At 37.2% G+C, this 17,652-nt stretch overlaps 1 pseudogene; it reads right to left on the reverse strand.

The window, feature by feature from the left end:
- The window catches only part of LOC115686577 (S-linalool synthase-like), a 67,741-nt pseudogene extending 65,987 nt beyond the window's left edge, over nt 1-1,754 (reverse strand).
- Nucleotides 1,755-17,652: the final 15,898 nt, after the last annotated feature.

Below are 17,652 nucleotides of genomic sequence, written 5' to 3' on the forward strand. Positions count from 1 at the left end.
ATATATAATTTTCATGAAATGAAAATAGTCAGGGAAACAAGAACAACATGTTCCGATAGCATCTAAAAATCTTTTGAACATAGCATTCACTTACCACCATTAGAAGCACAATTCGAAGCAAGAGATTGAAGATAAGCCAAGCATTCTTTGTTCCCGGTGGCTAGGTATGCGCTTGATGTTGCAGAGGGTGATTGAAACAAAGAGCCGTCGCTGTCCAGATGCTTCAATATGGTTTCATGGCTGATTTTGTATGTTGGAGGCAGGGCCTCAAGATACGACAACAATGGGTAACATTGGTTCTTGTCGACAAGTTCTTCCCTGCAAAAGGCCAAAACCCTAAAAGTTATGATCGTGTCTGAGGAGGAAAAAACATGGGAGTTGTGGCTGGCTTTAGGGCCCCAACTTTTTGGCGCTTTTAGATTTGAGGCTCTGAAAACCCATTTGTCTAATCTTCAAGACTTACTATCATTGCACCAAAATTATGGTTGGTCTCACTCCATGACATTAATTGTTGTTAAGTTGGTCGATCGACTGTTGAAGAGATCTTCTTCTTTATATAGTAAGTTCCTTTAACAAAATAATAAAGAAACCTAATTCGGCCAAGAAGGATGCATGCCGTTTTGGTGGGGGACTGAGATTGAACTAAATTGAAATGGTTGGGGCTGTATGAGTACTGAAATTTAAAAGTATAGCGACCGATGTGCAAAAGTAGGTCCACTTGAAAAAAAAAACATATGATAATTTTCGACCAATAAAGAAGGAAAGAAATAGAATTGCCTTTTGAGAATTCGTTGTCGATTGCCGAATAAATCTGCAATGGCATGTTCGGTGCTTTCGGGGAATATGACCTCCAAACCAACAGCACGTGCCAAATCTACCATTCCAGGCAAGATGATAGTGATCCAACGGGGAAACTTTCCATGTTTTTTTCTTGAAAGAAGCAATTCCGCATTTTCATGAATGAACTTTAATCCTGAAACGTAAAAAATCCAAAAAAATGGAGAAGTATTAGAGAAGAGTTTGTGAAGAACTATATGACTGTTAGGGAAAATTTTCAATAAGGAACCAAGTACAATAGTTACTTGCATCGTCTTTTATATGCTATCTTAATATTAGAGATCTCGTGTCCTTGTTGACTTAAGTTTGACTTTCATAGATGATCATTGACCTAATTTTAACTAGAAACCACATTATATTTGATGGGTTAGGCCGCGGGTTGAAAAGTGAACGAAGTGACCTTATTGAAAGTTGAGTACAGAGTTTAGTGAAGTGATCACAAAAGTAATTTAAAGTATATTTTATCCTGGAAGGAAGAAATATATTTGCGATGGACATTTTTTGATGTAAATGAAGAAAAATTGTGTTTGTGATGGCCACATTTTGGTATTTATTTGAAAGTGAAGCACATGGTACCTTTCTCTATCAAAGATGAACCAACATGCCACTTTTTGAGCACGGTCATGCAAACAAGAGTTGAAGCAAGACACTCCACTCTGTCAGACATTTGATACTCGTCGTGATCATAATCTCCCCAAAACCCTTCTTCATTCTGATTATGGAGCACCCAATTCAAACACCCCTCGAACATAGGACAATCATGTTGGTGACAATCGGGAATCATCGCCAACCATGCGGTGTCATATGGTGAAGGGGAGAGGAATGAGCTCGAGCCCATGTTGGGGAGTATCTCTCTTTTGATCACATTGACGAGAGATTGAATCGAGGGGTGTTGGGACTCCATGAAGATTTGGGTGAGAAGGATTTAGCTTGCTTCTTGGAACGAGAGATTGCATAAACCCATCGGGTCTATTTATAAAGGACTTGGAGCCAGTTCCCTTTAGGGTCTGTCATGTGAAAACTTGAATCCTTTGTTGGACGCCATCTCTCTCGTCGGCCTGACTAGTATTAAAGGCACCAAACAAACAGGACTTCTCTTGGCCTGAGGTGGAAAAGTAATTATTGTAATTTGATGTGGCACTTGAATAACGTGGGAACAGAACAAAATGAGATGAAATGGGGATCATGTGCGAACTAGGAAGAGTTGGGATGGAATTGAGATGATACGGTCTGTTTGGGAAGCGCAACAGAAGTGTAAGCGGAAAATTGTAATGGTTTCGTTACGAGGGAGATTACTAAGAGAGAATCTAATAAGAACCAAATAACATAGACCTACTTAGGCATAGAAGAAACATATAGACACACTTTCGCTCAAAAATTTGAATTATTGAGTTATGAGCTCACTAAATTTGTTAACCGCTCCAAAACATCGATTAAACAAACTCTATTTTCATCTTTAGATCTTTCATGTTAGGCCAACTCATTCCTCAAGTGCGAAGTCAGGTATCCATCTGCACCACGCCTTGTTGTCACCATTTTGGGGGGGTTGGTAACTGTGTTCATTCCACCGACTGGTGAGAGTTCTCATTTCATTACTACTTGTGTGAAAAACATTTTACTCTAGTGTACCTTATATAAATCCATTTTCTAAAATAGTTTCATAAATATTTCCTAGCTAGGATTATATACTGAAATATTGTAATACACTCTTTTTGTTTAACAGGGTACTTTTATCCATAATAGGTAAAAACACCAAAAAATCATAAACATATTGCATTGATACCAATTCAGTCCTACACTTTTCAATTTGACCAATTTAGTCTTAAACCTTTTCACATTGGTACCAACTGGGCCCATCTAGCCAATTTAGACCAAAAATCAATGACAAGGACACCGGCCATCCTAAGTGCCACGACTGGTGTTGATGTGGATATTTTGTTTTGTTTTTAAATCACCGACGAGGACACCAGTCCTACATTTTTCTTTTCTTTACTATCTTCTCTTTTCCTTATTTTGCTTCCTTTTTTTCTTTCCTTTCAATTCCTTTATTTTTCCTTATTCACCTCCACCAATCTTCAACCTCCATAATGGTCGACGGAGGTCGCTGGACACCAATGAGGGTCGGGACGCCCTTGCTGACCTTTGGCGAGGTTTGGCCTCACCTGGGCAAGGCCCCTTACCATCACTAGAGGCTAGGGGTGAACCAACCGATTCAGTCTGATTCCCGGTTCTTAAAAGTGAAACCGATATCCGAGTGGTTTGGTTCCCAATTCCAAGGGAGGAACCGATGAGGGTCAGGACGCCCTTGCCGGCCTTGCCTGGGCAAGGCCCCTTGTCGTGCCAAAGGCTAGGGGTGAGCAAGGCGGATTGACTGAACTAGGAACCGCTCGGATCAAACTGAATCGGCCGGTTCAGTCCGATTCCTAGGGGTGCCGATCCGGTTCTCGGTTCCTGGTTCCAAGGGGGGAACCAGACCGTCCACATCGATTAATATTTATTTATTTATTCATTTTTTAAATGTAAACCTAATAATCTAAAATCCCTCATGCATGCGTCCTCTTCCTTTCCTCTTTCCGTCTTTCTAAATTTGCCCATGACACTCACGCCACCTCTTTAGCTGCACTCACATTGAGGCTCGTTTGACCAAATTATGTGTTCAATTAGAGTAAGTTTATTGATTAGAATGTAGTTTAGATATAAGTGATCTAGGCAAGATACTCGTTTACGAGGGAAATCTATTTGGGTAACATGAGATTTTGTTTTATACCATTTTACAGTGTTCACAGTGAGATGAGAATATGGTGATTATGTTTTGGACAGGCTTGTTTACTTCAAGAGTCCCGACCCTCACCCTTGCCGGCCATCATGGAGGCTAGCAACTGGTAGAGGGAAAAAAGGAATAAAGAAAAAAGAGAAAGGAAAGAGAAGAAAAGAACATTAAGAAACTGAGTCTTAAGGTATAAAAAAGATCAAATATTCCAGTTGGTTCCGTAGTTTTAGAATTCTGCTGATCCCATAAAGGGAAGTGAAGATTAAGGAGCCTTGCCCGGTAACTAAATCCACCTTGCATATCATTGGGCATACCTTGAACCTAGCCCAATTGCCAACAGGATGCTCCTACCCCACCATGCCTGGCCTTACCTGAAGAAGAAAGAGGAGGGTATGAAGCGTGGATACGCACAGGTCCCACTCCATCTTTTACATCGATGTATCGTACTCTCTCAACCAAGACTTTCCTATCCTAGACTTTACTAGCCTAGACTAGCCTTATAAAGCTCCTAAGAACCCCAATGAGAAAATGGGAGTTTTATTGGTCGTTTTAAGCCAACTAATAGGCCAAGAGCGAACACTTTTCCCAAGCCTAAGATCCGTTCATAGCCACATTTCTTCTTTGATTTCTCATCAAAGTGACTTTCCCCTAATTCGTCGAATTCTCCTCAAATGCCGCTAGGATGACGATATCGACCGGGACTAAAGGGTGACTGGACTAAAGGGGAAAGGGCCTTTACCAATGTGCGCAGGAGCACACTTCCGTTAAACAGCTTAACCTAACAGCATCTATCCCTTTTAATAAGACTCGAAGATGCAAGTCTATGACAAGCCCACCAATCCCACTGTGGATAGCACACCCCTACTCACTTAAAGGATGCTACTTAATTACGAAGGAATTTCATTCAACATCTAGAGAGTTCACCCCTAACCACAACTCATCCGCTGATTCTTCACACTTGAAAGCTGCTCACAAAAGAAAAAAGAGGCCTGGAAATTTTTAAAAAAAAAGTCCATGTGAGCACCAACCATACCACGTAGGATGCGTTGCATCCATGTCAATATTTTGTTGCCTAAATTGCCCGAATAGACTCAATTGATACCAATGTAAAAAGTTTTAGGACTAAATTGGTTAAATTGAAATGTTTAGGATTAAATCGATACCAATGCAATAGGTTAGGATTTTTGGTACCTTCCCTATCAAGAATGTACAACAAAATGTGTCGGTTCAATAATCAATATATACATTATAGGTGCATTTATTTCGCAAAAAATCAATAACTTAGAAAAAATTTCCAAAAGTGATTCCTCAAATTGCCTCAGAAAATGAGTGAATGAATTGATTTTCCTTATCGACTGAAATGTTCAACCATAAATTGTTGTTGATGATGAAATATTTTCTATTGACTAATTTTTTAAAACTACAATAAATCTTTTTAATGAGTTGGAGTCATTGTTGAGGGATGAAGACGAGGAACCCACCAACTAGCATATTCGGAATGAAATCGACCATCTTCGGGAGTTCCAAACAAGGAGGTAGGTTGTCCCAAGAATTTGTGGAGTGATAGGATCAATAAAAATTGAATAAGAGGACTCAAGGATTGGAAATTTATGTGCAGCGATTTTAGTAATTCATAACTAATGATCCAGGGCAAGTTACGGTCCCCGAAATTTTTGTCTAAGCCCTATCTCTTATTTTAGTAAGTTAGAAATAGCTTAGCATGCATTAAAACTCTCATCACTTGATAGTTTAAGTTTCAAATATATGTTACCACCTCACATTTCGTGAATTTTCATTTGGTTTGAGCGCACTCGTTTATGTCATATGTCTATATATTCTTAAATCTCACCAATGAAGGACTTCAAATTACAGTTTGCATCCAAATGGAAGTACTGACCCAGCACATTAGCCAGTAAAGAATAATGCGGAAAAATAAATCGGAGAATTTTCTATATATTTCGATATGTATAGAAGAATGATACATGAACCTATTTACAGGATTTAATAGATGACTAAATAAGATGATATATTAATCAACATATTCATGCGATCCTAAGAGAAATGGAGAATCAATAGAATTATCAAATATCTCCAGCATAGGAATTACCCCTAATTATCTCTTGCATCCCCTCTAAGTCAGCTTGAGTTTGAATCAAGCCAAACTCAAGGTGACGACGTCTAGAAGCTGAGACACTGGACGTGGCGAATGAGGTGGCGTTCATAGCTGTTCATGGCGAAACTTCCAAATTTAGCTGGTCTAAGGCGGCGAGTCTGGTGGTGGTATTGGCTTCTCAAAACAATAAGCAAAAGGTCAAGAATCGGAGGGGAAACAGCAAGCGGCCGATTCGGTTGGCTTGTGAAACAGTAACTGAGTGACGCGGCCTATATAGCTGACTTGGAAAAATAGTTACAAAGCGATGCCACTACTCACCTGTGAAGCTGGCATCGAAAGAAAGCCACCTCCGTGAAAAAGGCTCGAGTAGGCGACATGATCAGTGCAATTAGTGTCAAAACACGACTATTGTGGAATGAACTCGATTAAGTGCTTCCTCATATGAGACTTGCGCGCACGAAATGAATGCTATTGAGTGGTGAGGATGGATTTTTTTGAATGTGCACGGGATGGATTTATTTGAATGTGCATTGGGTGGCACTCGATGTACTTAAGGTTTCTTTAGGAGCAGTGGCTTTTATATCAAGTTAAAAAAAATAAAATCTTATATGTGTATAAAAGAATAATACATGAGCCTATTTATAGGCTTTATTAAAAGATTATCTAAGATAATATATCAATCAAGATATGTGTGCAATCTTGAAAGATTCAGATGATCAATTGAATTATCTAATATCTCTAATATAGAAAATTATTTTAGAGAAATTTCTAATTATCTCTAACATAGCCAATCGAGCAGATTTTTAAGTTTCACCAATCGGAAAATGCCACCTTTAATTGGTCGGCTCAACTGGGTCCTCGTGGATATTACGAATTGGGCCTACTTTACAAAATCTAAGGCTGAATATAAGGATATTGCGTCTATATGGCATGTCCGGAAGTAATTGACACTGAACATGACATGACGACCGATTTCAGATGTTTTGATGGGACATTGTCGAAATAATTGCAGCAATGGTGAAAGCCTCTTATGATACTGTGGCTCCTCTCGATTTTCCTTTTGCGTTGCTTATCAATGCGACGAAATCAATGACATCAATAGACATTGAATTCATAAACCATTGATTTTAATGGTGCTTACATGAGATCGATGAGCTGTTTGGCATCGAAAAGGAGGATTTAGACTTGGAAACTCTGCGTGAAAACGATTGTATCAGGCGCCGAAAACTTCTTCCCTGTCCCTGTGCTCTTTCACACAATTGAATTCCATTGTAGGATTCCTTTGCCACGAAAAAATCTGTTTTATGCAGAAGAATATCATTCTGATGAGTCAAAGCCAGAGCAGATGATCTGACGTTGGTGTTATTCACGCTTGGTAGTGTAGATATCGGACATATGCAAACACGTTCGCCCGTTGCATATCTCAACAAAAGTTACACATAAAAATTCTAATTCCGGGTTATAAATCACAAATATCAATAATGTGGTCATCAGTTTGGTAAAGACGGCTAAAAACATATATCTTAATCACATGCGTTGGAGATGATTAAGATATTTCCATTGATTCCCTATTATGCGTATCCCCAATTGGTTGTTCATGTACTCTTCACCAAGGGACACAAAGATTTATACACCGAAACATAAAAAAATTATACATTTCTTTTTTCCGCGTCATTCCTATCTTAGTATCAAAATTAGGCAATCCTAAGGTGCATAGGTTGCACGTCGCACACAGAGTACAACGTGCTTCTCCTGTCATTTTTGTTATAAGCGTGTCATTATTTTTATTATTACTAACAATGGGGAAAAGAGTCAAAAAAGTCATAAACCTTTTGCATTTGTGCCAATTTAGTCCTAAACCTTTTTTTTGTGCCAATTCAATCCTAAACATTTTGCACTGGTGCCAATTCAGTCCTAAACCTTTTGCATTTGTACCAATTCAGTCTTAAACCTTTTTTTGGTGTCAATTCAATCCTAAACCTTTTGCATTTGTGCCAATTCAGTCCTTCGACACATAAATAGCTATTAGTTGGAATGACTGAATTGGCACCAATGCAAAAGATTTAGGACTGAATTGGCACTAATGCAAAAAGGTTTAGGATTGAATTGGCACCAAAAAAAGATTTATGACTGAATTGGCGCCAATACAAAAGGTCTGGGATTGAATTGATACCAATGCAAAAGGTTTAGGACTGAATTGGCACAAAAAAAAAAGTTTAGGACTGAATTGGCACAAATGCAAAAAATTTCGAACTGAATTAGCACAAAAAAATGGTTTAGGACAAATTGACACAAATACAAAAGATTTATGACTTTTTTGACATTTTTCTGACTAACAATGCACACCTAAGTGCACATTCAAAGTTTATTGCATCTCGTGTCATTCTCTTTTCAGTTACTACTATTATCCCTCTTTCGATATTAATCTTCAATATTATTTGTCGGGAAAAGTGCCAAAAAAGTCATAAACCTTTTGCATTTGTGCCAATTTAGTCCTAAACCTTTTTTTTGTGCCAATTCAGTATTAAACCTTTTGCATTTGTGCCAATTCAGTACTAAACCTTTTTATGGTGCCAATTCAGTCCTAAACTTTTTATATTAGTGCCAATTCAGTCCTAAATTTTTCATTTTTGTGCCAATTTAGTCTTTCTGGCCAATTTTAGCCGGATTTTGCTGACGTAAATGCCGGCAGCCGGTCACCGGCGCCAACGTGGACAACTTTAATAATATTTTAATTTTTTTTTTGAATTTTTTTGAGTTTTTATTTTCTTTTTTTCTTTTTTTTCCCCCTCCCCTCTCTCTTTCCTCCAGCCGGTCGCCGGACCGGCGACCAACCAGAGGCCAAAGGCCAGCGTCGGCGAGGTCGACCTCCTCGACCGCTGGCGAGGGCGAGCCTCGCTAGCGCCAACCTCTGGCCTCTAGTAGGTCGCTGGCGACCGGCTGGAGGAAGGAGGGAGGGGAGGGGGGAAAAAAAAGAAAAAAATTAATAAAAATTCAAAAAATATTATTAAAGTTGTCCATGTCAGCGCCGGTGACCAACCGCCGGCCGGCCGGCATCCACGTCAACAAAATCCGGCCAAAATTGGCCGGAATGACTGAATTGACACAAAAACAAAATGTTTAGGACTGAATTGGCACAAATGTAAAAAGTGTAAGACTGAATTTGCACCATAAAAAGGTTTATGACTGAATTGGCACTAATACAAAAGATTTAGGACTGAATTGACACCAAAAAAAGGTTTAGGACTGAATTGGCACTAATGTAAAAAGTTTATGACTTTTTTGGCACTTTTCCCATTATTTGTCTCTGTTGGTGGTGACAACCGTAGCTTACCATGCAATCATGTCAGCTTCTTCTTTGGTGCCACACAACCAAGTCTAACATGTTCCGCTATCACGTTGCTTGCCACGCAATTATGTCAGCTTCTTCTTTATTCTTACACTAGAGTCACGGCAGCCTCTTCTATTGTCCCTACACCACAGCCACGTCGACCTCTTTAGCTGTCCCTGCACCACAGCCACGTCGACCTCTTTAGCTGTCCCTGCACCACAGCCACGTCAGCCTCTTCTGTTTGTTGCGTAATCTGCACGCAGCCACTTCAGCTTGTTGTCGTGTAACTTGCCAGACTAGTGTTTCCAGTGTTTCATGTTTCCACCATCCGTTGATCAGATTATGGATGTATTCAAACTCCAGTTGGCATCTTTAACGTGATCTTGAGTTTGAATTATAATCAGAACTATGAACATCCACAACGTGAATGTTTGAAAATAATTGTCCTCAGGAGCGGCGCCGCAATAAGCTTAGTAACTTCCAATTTTCTTCCTAATATGAATTTTGTCATGGAAAATTAATTTTGTGCTCATATATGCTTAATATGTGACGTCACTCCACATGTCATACAATGATGTTGACCCTACGATTTCTCATCAGTTATTACTAATTGACAAGATTGACTTGCGAAAAAATATTCCACGTGCAACAAAAGCAGGATGAATAATCAAATTGTTTTCTTACCAAGTGGAATTTGATTTACTAATACTCTCGGATAATTTTCCCATGCTTATAAGTTTCAAAAAAAATTCAATATGATCAAATTTCGGGTTTTCAACTCATTTAACATAGATAAATATTTGAGGACACATAAACAGTCACCCGATCACTTTGTTACGAAAATTTTGAGTGGGCATTCAATAGGAAATTTTAGTCCTAATAGAATTCTTTCAAGTCACATGAACTTGTCAGTTCAAATTACCAATTGGTATTTCAAATGAAATCAACTCAATAATATCAATAAAAAATTCAAAAAGAGAGATCACTAAAGTAGAGTATTCAATTAAAATAGATTACGTACTGGACATACCGTGATTTTTAAAATAAATTTAGGGGTATAAAAATAACTGAAAATAATAAAAATTATCTAAAAAACTTACGATTCAAGGAAAAAAAAAGTATTGAACATACCTTAATCCATTGATGGCTATTGAAGAATGAGGAGCATGAAAATGGAAATCAATATTGTAATCTTACTCGATCAACAATCTGGATTGACAAATTTGTTTTGATTTTCGAGTCAAATAAAGTAATGAAGGCTCCATTTATTTCGCTGAACATGAACAATTTGAAAAATATTTTCCTAAAAAAAACCGCTTACATCGCTTAAAATATAATTAGTCAACACGTGACACCCGGGCCAAATAGAGCTCAGACGTCTACCTATTCCTTTGAATACAACTCTATCTAGTTGTCTACCTTGACAAAAAGATCGAAATGAGAGTCCAACGATATTTCTTGGACAACATCCAAACGTCTTTCGGCCGGTTGAAGACAACCCCATAAAGGAGGGAGAACTTCTTTTAAAAAAACAATTCTTTTTCTAATGGTGGAAGTAGATAAAATCAAGAATTTTATTTTGAAAGGTTCTTTTAAATTTTCACCATCTCAATTGAAATGATCGTAGAAAAATCTTCTCGAGTTAGGGGTTAAATTGTTATGTTCAATTCATCTTCCTCGAAAGATTGACATATCGGCAACTTTAAATTCAAGAATTGAGATGCGCCTTCCTTTTTCCCTCTTTTCCTCTATTTTCCCTTCTTTTCCCTTTTCATTTCCTTTAGCCCGAAATTTTTAAACATAAATTAATGTTAATTATAAATTTCTATTAACTAATAATTAAGTGATACAAGTGATTATTTTTAGAATAATGTTTGGCAAATCGTTAATATTCCACGAAACAAACACACCTAGCCAACTTCCTCAACAATTGACATCATGTACATCAGTTACTACTTGTTATTCCGAATCTTATGTAAGTTCGAATCTATTTTGAGCTTGGTTGTTTCACTTGCTCTATTACATTAAACTTGGGTTTTAGTTCGTGGGTCACTTTAGCAAGTGCTTCTAGGACACTTGTTAAGCATAGTTTCACATGGAATGCTAATTAGCGCCTGGTTAGTTAAACCATCTAGAGGCAATTGTAAGATGAAGTATCTATCAAATAACTTGTAAAAGCTGGAGGAAAAAATTAAGACTTTGCCAACTCAGCAAAAAAAACACGTTTTAGAAGATACAAGAAGTCTAAAATCATGGGAGATTATCACAAATGAGTATAGTACATGAACTAAAATGAATCTTTACGACCGTAAATAAAAAACAATAATAAAAAAATTAAAAGGTTACTGTTCCGGTGCCGAAACAATAACTTCTCTCGCCTGCTAGCAGCTAGTTTGGCCGGCCGGGGACCCAAGTCCTTATTTGAGACTTTTTGGGCACTTTGGGTCTTTATTTGAGACTAATTGAGCACTTCAGACCCTTATTTGACATAATATTCACTTTGGGCCCTTTTTTTAGAATTTGACCCCATTTGGGGTCCTTAATTGGAATTTTCCCTTACTTTTATAATTTATATTTTCATATCGTCAAGCGTAAAATAAATGTTATTATATGGGGAAGATAAATGGGAAAGTCGAGCAAGAGCTCTTGTACTTCCTCGAGCATTTATGTCCCTCAAATCACGTGGTGTGGTGTCCTCGTGCGCGCTGTATGTGACCCATCTGACAGACAAACAGCCAGGACAATCTTTCAAATTCCAAATGAATTGGCTTCCTCCAGGGAAACGTAGGCATGGCCTTTCCTTGGTGATGCTAATTGCTTTTTGTTTCTTTCTTTTCGGCTCCATTCGTTTCGCAAAAAATATGACGTTTTTTTAAAAAAAAATTTCAGGAAGTAATTTTCCAGGAAAAAGACCATATTTTCTGGTGTTCGGTTGAAATCTGAAAAAGACCTGGAGAATATTTTCTGTCGTTCAATATGGAAAATCTAATTTGATTTTCTTCCTTACACTCTTTTTAATAATTTTTATTTTATTTTATTTTTAAAAAAATCAATTTTTTAATTTTTATATTTCTTTTCTTTTCTTCTTTCCCTACAGGTTGTCGGCCACCGCGACGGCCGGCAACCGGCCACAGGCGAGGCTCAACCTTGCTCACCCAAGGCCGGCGACCTCGAGTGAGGCCAAGCCTCACCTCGCTGGCCAAATATGGCAAGGCGCTGGCCTTGAGTGAGACCAAATTTGGCGAGGTTCGACCTCGGGTGAGGCAAGATATGGCTAGGCCGAGCATCGTCGGATCTAGCAAGGCCTTGCTCGAGGCCGGTCACTGGTCGTCGCCGTGGTCAGCGATCGGCCGGAGAAGAAGGTCCAAAAAAAAGAAAAGAAAATTAAAAATTAGAATTTTTTTTAAAAAAATTAAAATAAAAAAAATGAATGGTGAAAGAAGGAGGGGGAAAATGTTTTCCTCTTTTCAAAAAGAGGAAAACAATTTCCACACTTTTGAAGGTGTTTTGTCCATTGAGGGAAAATATTTTTCATGGTTAATTTATTTTCCGTGAAACGAACGCCAAAAATTCGAAAAATGGATTTTTTAAAGTTATTTTCCTTGAAACGAACAGAGCCATCTGGAGCTTCAAAACATGTAGAACCAAGTACAAAAATTGGTGGTGGAGGAATAGACAAAGACATGGCTTTTGCTTTTCCTTGGTGATATGAATGGCCTTTTGTTGTTTTTCTTCTTTTAGACTTTCACAACCAATAGAATCAAGTACAAGGATAGGTGATTGAGGAATTCTACACATACTTTTACCACTATCTTACCATAAAAGATTTCGAAACTGATACATTTGTAACAAATTTATCCAGAATTACTTTTTTGACCATCAAAAACCCTAAATTGATACACATGTAACAAATTTATTTCAAACTAATTTTTTTACTATAAAAAATCTCAAACTGGTACACATATAACAACTTTACCCTAAATTAATTTTTTTATCACAAAAACCCCCAAACTAGTACAATTGTGATAAATTTTCCCTCCGTTAGTTTCCATTAAATTGGATTAATAGCACGAAAAATCACAAACCGGTACACCTATATCAAATAGAGGTAAAACCTCAAACAATATACCCGTCAATTGTTACGTGTCATCCAACTCAACAATTTAACGGAAACTAATGAAAGGTAAATTTATCACAGGTGTACTAGTTTGGAGTTTTGTGTGGTCAAAAATTACTTTTGGGTATACCAGTTTAGGGTTTTTCATAGTATTAACCCTTTAAGTAACATGATATGGATTTTTTTTTCTTTTAACTTCCATAAGCTATAGCCTATAGAAGCCAATGCCTATAGTTAAAAATTTCAACTGGCATTTCCAGTTCTCTTCTCAAAATTATATGAAATTTACGCATTAAACGTGTCGGTGTGATTTTCTAGGTAGAGGCCATTGTAGTGACTAAGCTGCTATAATTATTTAGGGTGGGGAAAAAATTGATACTGTAGGGGAAGATATGATGTTGAAAATGCATTGCCAAGATGATTGTAGCAATGGCGGAACTATGATGGGTGATTCGTCTCGAGCCGACGTAGAACATTAAAGCCCATCACGCAATGAATTTTTGACATCGTGTTGAATTCTCTTTTGTGTCTGTTAAGATGCGACATGCTTTCAACTCGACGGATTAAATTCAATGTTCTGTTTGCTTTTTTTTTATCAATGTGACCGAATCAGTGATACCAATGGACTTGAATCCATAGACCCATTAATTTTTGTTACGCTTACATCGGATCTGTGTAAGTAATAACTTCAATTGATGGATCCAATTCATTTAAACTCAAATCGATACAAGTGGCCCAAGCTAACTCTCTTTAGCTTCGCATGACTCACGTGATGCTTGAAGCCAAAAGCTCGTTGGCGAGTTCCTCGCCGCCGACAAGGAGGACTTGACCGGGAGACTCTGTATGAAAACGAAACTTTTGAAAATGAATCGGGCAAGAAACGACCAGGGCCTGACCAAGGAGTAAGGAAAAGACCTGATTACACAAGGGATTCTGAATCAGGCCGATGAGACTGTTAAGATAATAACCCATCTATGCCATTTACGACAGACACAACAATAGTATAAACTTTCATTCAATAATGTCTATTCCTGTGCAAGATAATTGTCCTAGAGCTCCCCCACCTTATCCCGTGCAATATAATTGTCCCCATCACTTTTTTCGATCGGGCTTGGATGTGAAAGGGGTTATTACAAATACGAAGTTTCGGCAGATTCCGTGCATATGGAACCTCACTAAATTCAATAATTTTCTTAAGTTTATTTTTATCGGTCCATTTTATATAATTGGGTCCCATGGACAAGTCGGAGGTTCGATCATCAACATGGACACGGTGAAATTCGTTGCAATAATATTACCTGATCAGTTCTAAACCTATTGGACGGATGTCAATTCAGTCATAAACTTTGCAATTTTGCCAATGTAATCTTAAACTACTAGATGAAATTCCAATTTAGTCCTTCTGGCCGATTGCCACCGAAAATTGCTAATGTAATGTCTATTCATCATCGATTGTCCTACATGACACACTAACGTGGACGACTTGTGAATTGTCATGTCAGCTATTTCTGGAGGCAATTGGCTGAAAAAACTATATTGAAATTTAGCGTTAAAATTTAGGGCTCTATTAGCAAAATTGAAAAGTTTATAATTGAATTGACATTCGTACACTAGATTTAAAACTCAATTGATAACTTTTATGGAAGTCGTTACTCACGATGGAACTTCAAGACTAAGCGAACCAACACTTCCATTTACAAGTTAAATGTGTTGCGGTACTTGTTTGGAAGTTGTGTTTTTTTTTAGTACGAATCTCATGGATTCTTAATATGTGACTCATGATGGAAATTCAAGACTATGCGAACCAGCACTTCCATTGACAAGTCGTATGTGTTGCGGTACTTATTTGGAAGTTGTGCTTTTTTTTTTTAGTACGAATCTCATGGATTCTTAATATGTGACTCACGATGGAAATTCAAAACTATGCGAACCAGCACTTCCATTGACAAGTCGTATGTGTTGCAATACTTTTGGAAGTTGTGCTTTTTATTTTAGTACGAATCTCACGGACTCTTATTATGTGATTACTTTGATACAATAGACTTAAAGTGTGTTTCAAGGCCGCATTAAGTTCTAAAATGTCATTAAGTGCCTTTGATAACAACTGACTACACACAACTCAATTAATTGTTTTAAGTAAAACATCATCTAATGAGGTAAGTAAGGAAGACTTACTTAACTGGCTAAAAATTAAATATACGATGTAATATCTTACAAATTATATTAGCAAAACATTTAAACAATGCGCATTATCACCACATTTGGTCCGAAAAGAGTAAAACTTACAATGTGATTTTCTTATGTTATGAGATAATTTTTATTTTCATGTTCAGTACTCAAAGATTTTAGCACTTCATTTTCCGTAATTTTCGACATTTGTTTTTCAATTTCATCAAACGAGCCCTTAATCTACATAATTCCCTATTGAGTATAAGAGATTCTGAGGTCTATGAATTTTTTTTTCCAAAACCAACTATTATTACAATCTGTAACATGACACACATGATACAAATTTCTCTCCTCCTGGACTGTACCCCAGGCGAAAGTGTGGACTAGAAATTATCGGAAAACTGTCGACCTTATAAGTATACGAAAGCGACCTCATAGAAAGTAATGTTTGGTTACCCCGAATTATAAACATTTATTTAATATCATGTTCACTTGATAATAATTATCATGCCCACATGCCAATTATAGATTTTGCTAATTTATTTACTCTATAAAATGTTACATTCATATGCTATAAAGTTAATATAAATATCAATTAGTTAGAAATAAAAACAGTAGCTCATTTATTTCTTAATTACATAAAAAAAATCTACTCCCTATTCAAAGATATATCATTATTGTTTATTAGACATCGAAAATATTAATTATTAAAAAACCGGAAAAAAATATTTTGAAGATTTTAATAGCTCTTTTGACATGATACAAGACGGATTGCTATTGATTGTATGCAGCTGCTATTGATTTTCACCCTTTTAACCCTCACAAAAAAAATTAAAGGCACTTTAAATATAGTGGCGAAGAAAAAGAAGAAAATATAAGTTCTTAAGGAAATCTGCAGCCATTTTCCTCTATTAATCTAAAATTAGAGATATAAAAAATCACTTTTCGATTTAAAAAAAACAAAATTTTGTGTTCAAGATAATAGATGTGGCTTTTTGTTTTTGAAATACTTAATATTTATCCATAGTCATTCAAACAGTGTGAAAATTTACTTTTTTTTTGTTTTAAAAAAAGAAATAATATTTATATAAATGTAACCAAATATCCCTCTTAATTATGCAAATTTCATTATTGACATAACATCTTCCTATATAATGAATTAATGAAAGTTAAAACTAATGAAATTATTTCGACAAAGAATGCTGCCCTATATATATGGGCTTTTTGATTAGTTCTAAGTTGGTTGGGCCCGTCCTTAAGCCTAGGCATCCAAGGCCTTGTGAATCTTGTTAGATCAACGGTGTGAATTTATTTTTCTTTCCTTTGCCTTTTCATAATAAAAAAAACCAATAGAAAATTCACGACACATCTTCTCGCACTCCGGCGAGCCTTGCTCAATTTTCCAAAATATAAGGCTCCGTTCGTTTGGCGGAAAATATTCTCCCGGAAAATATTTTCCGGGTTTTCCGGTGTTCGGGGGGCGGAAAACGTTTTTCGTGGAAAAATATTTTCCTTCCCCCCTCACAAAATAGCCTAAGTTTACGGAAACTGACTTCCGCTTCTTTAAAAGCGGAAATCATTTTCCGGAGCTTCTTCTTCTTCTTCACTAAGGTCGTCGGCCGCCGACGCGGTCGCCGGCCGCCACCGCCCGTTGGACGTCGGTCGCCGCCGCCGCCGGACGTTGGCCGTCGGTCGCCGCCGCCGCCGCCGCCGCCGCCGGTTGCCGGACGCCGCCGCCGCCGGTCGCCGGACGCCGCCGAAAAATATTTTCCGAAACTTTTTTATATTGGTCGCCGAACACCGAAAAATTATGTTCCGGGAAAACATTTTCCAGGAAAATGACTTCCGGAAAAATATTTTCCAAAAGGAGAATATTTTCCGCCAAACGAACGGAGCCTAAAATTGACCTATCTATTGGATTAAAAAAAATCACCTTGATTTTCTGTTTACAATATATTTGTTAAATTGAGACACGCTCATTAAAAGTTCTTTTGAAACTAAACTCACACATGATGGGTACGCTACATCCACCAAGCTAAATCTATCAAATTTATGACCTCACTCGTACTCTAGGGGTACGCATGGCAATGATTCTATGCACGAGAACTGATTCTACTCAGAAATGATTCTTTTTTATTTTGTGCCTAAGAACTGATTTTGAGCATTTGAAGGTATTTGGTAACGACCCAAAATTTCTATTCCAGGAATAGAAAAAGAACAGATGCGTTTGGTAACGGCACAAAATTTCTTTTTATTAATAAATTTTAAAATATTTTAATATTTATTTCTTTCTTTTTTCTTTTTTTTTTCTTTTC

This window comes from Syzygium oleosum, unplaced genomic scaffold, assembly GCF_021117445.2.
Source record: "Syzygium oleosum isolate NSW1041296 unplaced genomic scaffold, Sole_v2.1 Sole_v2.18, whole genome shotgun sequence".
NCBI classification, from domain to species: Eukaryota; Viridiplantae; Streptophyta; class Magnoliopsida; order Myrtales; family Myrtaceae; genus Syzygium; species Syzygium oleosum.